General features: G+C 33.6%; 1 protein-coding gene across 1 annotated transcript in view; it reads left to right on the forward strand.

The window, feature by feature from the left end:
• Positions 1–3,998, forward strand: part of KCNC2 (potassium voltage-gated channel, Shaw-related subfamily, member 2) — a 310,429-nt gene that overhangs the window by 2,916 nt on the left and 303,515 nt on the right. The window lies entirely within an intron of this gene.

Genomic DNA, 3,998 nt, shown 5'->3' on the forward strand with positions numbered 1-3,998 from the left:
ACCCACCCCCGAGTTTCATTTTTTAACTAAAGTCTTCTGAACGGTGCATGGCCTAGTCCCTGGCTGACTGGAGAGTCCACAGGTACACTGAATTTTGAGGTCTAGTGCCTTCCCCTTTGGGCTGTGTCTACTCTATACTCTTTACAGGCTGAATGTGAATGGGCCTTGCTCGTGATCCTAGAAGATTCTTTGAGTACTTTCCATTTGCAGCAAACTACGTTTGACTCTTCAGACTCCAGCCTTACTTTTTCTCTTTGACTTCTGGCTTGAGTGACAGTTACAAATTAGTTCTTGAACTTCTTCAAAATCCCAAGAACAAAGTAGAAAAGCAACTTATAGTTACAAAAGAAACACAAGGCCTAAAAAGATACAGTATGTGAATGGCTTTTAATTCTATGTGAGAAAGGAATGCTGTATTTAGTGAGATACTTGCAACTGCCTGTGTCTGCTTTGCTTCTGTAACCAGAACAGACACCCCCCAGGCAGAAAAGAAATTCTCCCAGCTTCACTTTGGCTCCATCGTCATTACTGCTTTCCCCTGTGTCTGAGATCTTGCACAGCTGTCCATCTACTAATGTGCTCTAAATGCTGCTGAAAACCAGGTGGTCAGAAAATGCTTCTGCTCTCAGAGTCTCAGGCAAGGCTTTGCTTTCAGATTGAAATAGAATGTGAAAGAGACAACTTAAAGCATTACTATTTCTCTATATTTGATTTTTAAATAACATGTACCTTGTTAGCATGTACACATTCACCTATTTGTGTACAGCATGAGTTACCTCAATTCTGAAATCTTTCTTTTAAGCCCATTCTGTCAACTCAAGAACTGTCATTAAGGAATTCAAGGAGGAGTGCATATTTATTTAAATTCAATCACAAGCTCATGATTATTATGTCTGTGATTTTTGGATTCCAGCTGAGTGCCATGGTGCTTGTTCCACTTGGTGGCTGAAAAGATAATCTGAGTTTGTTTTTCAGGCTCCCCATGTGATCGCACCCCCCCAACATGTGCTATATAAAAGACAGAATGTTATATTTTCTTTCCTCATGATAACATAATATATTTTATTTTAGGACAGATTGCAAAGCAAAAACTTAAGGGAGGTGATCAATTTTGATCATTGCTGTTTCATTCTATTGAAAGGAGAACATTGGTTTGAAAATATATAGTTTTAAATCTTTCTAAGGTTTTTTTTTAACTTTTTTTTTCTTTCTAAGGTTTTATTATAACATTGAGGATTTGACCTGTACTCATGGTAGGTGAGCAAAGAGCACAGATAGAGATTTATGCAAGGTCAAAGAGCAGCTAAAAGCACAATCAACTAAGAATCATAGATGTGGAAAATTTCTTTGAGGTCAGCTAATCAAGACCCTTTATTTTTTTTAAAGGAGGAAACTGAAGACTGCAGATGCTCTGTGATGGCCAAGGTCATACAGCAAGTTAATAGCAGAGCCAGAATTGTCCCTGAGGTCTCATGACATCGTCCCCAGGCCCTTTCCACCCGAACCACTGATTAAAACTGACTGTCTGGCTTGTGAGATGTCTGCAGATCTGTGTTGCTCTTGAAATTTAATGCAGCATAAGCCATGCACAAAATTCCCACTTTAAAAGGTCATCTGTGGCTTTTTAGAAAAATAGATATGTGTTCCATCATTTTGTCTGGTAGAATTATTACCCTGACCCAACCAGCATTAGAATAAAATTATAAGACTTGAATTGACTTTTAAGCAGCCCAGTTTGAACTTTCCATATGTATCGACTGGTCAGAATTGAAGATTTTCATTTTAGTCAGGTTATCTCTCCTCAGTGGGATTTGTATTTAGGCAAATCCCATTTTGAATTACTATGGGTTATCTAAGGGAGAGCAACAATTAGTCACCATTCTATTGAAATGGAATTTAATGTTTTCTTGTAAACACTTTTAATTCAGATAGACTTTGTTCAATATGCCTACTTTGGTGAATAGAAATATATTGTAGGGCCAAGGATGAAATTCCATTTTAAATGCATAAGAATCTAGGAGACAGAAATCAGTTTTCAAGTGGTTTGGTTCAGCTGTGAACAGATTGCCACAAGTTTTATTCTTAGCAGAAGTTAAACTTTAAAACTTTTATAAACATTACTGCTTTTTATACCAGTTGATATTTTATTGCAAGATTTGAAGAATATTACCTGTCTGAAATCCTTTATCAGTTTGGTAAACTTTCCTTAATTTTTTTTTTTTGGCCTTTTTCAATATTGGAGAAATGGACTCAATTACATAATAGCTGTGAGTTATTTCTAGCTTTTGTGATCAAAAGTGACAGATTGAAATAGAAGTGATAGAAATAAATACTCAATTGAATTCTGAACCACTATATTTTCATCTAGTCTGACATCATCCCCTCTTTTATTGCTTTTCATTTATTATATACATACCTATCTGTGAAAGTGAGCATTCTAAATTATCCTAAATAAAATTTAAGTACGTTTATATTTTAAACTTATGACATGAGCTTATATACTAGGATTGGTATTAAAAAACAAGTATTTCTAAAAATTAAAAAAAAATTGTCATAAAAACCTATGGGGGAATGAGATAAGAAAAGATAAGAGATTACTCTTTTTGTATTGTCAACTGATATGTATTAATATTAAAAAGTAGAGATATAAAGATGTGTTTGTAAAATTGCTATGCCATCTTTTAGTTTCAATTTAATATTTAAATTTCAGAAGCAAATCAAGTTTTTCATCTTTTTCTCTGCAGACATAATATGGTAAATGAGAGGAAGTCACCAGCAAGAAATTCTGATCAAACTTAAGGATTTTTGAGAAGTTTTTTTTTTTTTTTTTTTTTAAATAGCCGGAGCTCAAAATAGTAGAATCAAAATATAGGTAAAATCTCTATTTCCAAAATTAAAAAGTTAAGAGGAGATGTAAATTTCTTCCTACTCACTTTAAGAGGGAGGCTAATTGAATTAATTCTTATGTATATTTTTGATTACCTGATTTTTTTTCCTCCCTACAAATACCTTAAAAGGGTGGGAGGCAACTCTAACAACAACAACAAAACAAGCCTTGCTATGTAACTGAATTTAATATATTGTTTTGCTGGTATAAGTCTATACATATAAGCTTTAAAATCTTTAGCTAGTATGTTAAAATCGTACTACTCAATCAAAATTACATATGGATATTTATGGCAACACCTGAAAGCATTCACGTTGTTAGCATTTCAAATTGTTTTAGTTTCACAACACTGCTAACATGTACTATTTAAAGTTACTAAAGTTTAAATTCGATCATCTACAACTGAATTGAGATTGTCAAATTTAAAGTTATTTTTTATGAACTACATATTCTTTCTATCTAAACCACAAAACAAAACAAATAAATTAGTATTTGAGAACTTCCAGTGTAACTTTTAATTTAATGAAGGTATAATAATAAAGGGCAGACAAACTGAGGTGTATTATTAAGATTGAAGGAAAGGAATGTATTGGGTTTACTTGCAAAGCATTGCGTCAACAAAAAGAATGATTGGCTAATAGAATTTGTTCTTGGAGCTCCTAGTGTGACACAAATGGATCAGTGCTTTGCTTCTAATGGAAAGGTCCTTAGTTTTAACCTTTGTGGAGATTTCTCAGAAGAAACGTTTGAAAATCTAAATCTGAAATTTCACAGCTACTTGAAACACAAATGGAGTGCACTTGTTCTCTGAAACACATGAAATGCCTGTGTCAGAGTGGATTCATGTCACCTGGTGATAACTTTTCCATGGAAATGTCATAATTATTCCTAGGTAGTCCCCAGGTTATAAAAGATCAGTTTAGAGCCCCTCAGCAAGGTTGAATTATCTAAATACAATGAGTGGTTAGTAAGACTTCCTTCAAGTTTGATCCGCATTGGTTTTCATGTAGCAAAGCTTTTTTGATTAGCTGTTCAGTGTGCAGATGAAATGCTTTTGTTAGATGCTATCAAGTGACTTATTTTTTAATTATTTTATTTTTTTATTATTAAA

The sequence above is a fragment of the Elephantulus edwardii genome, unplaced genomic scaffold, assembly GCF_000299155.1.
Source record: "Elephantulus edwardii isolate Elephantulus edwardi_28Jun2011 unplaced genomic scaffold, EleEdw1.0 scaffold00021, whole genome shotgun sequence".
NCBI lineage: Eukaryota > Metazoa > Chordata > Mammalia > Macroscelidea > Macroscelididae > Elephantulus > Elephantulus edwardii.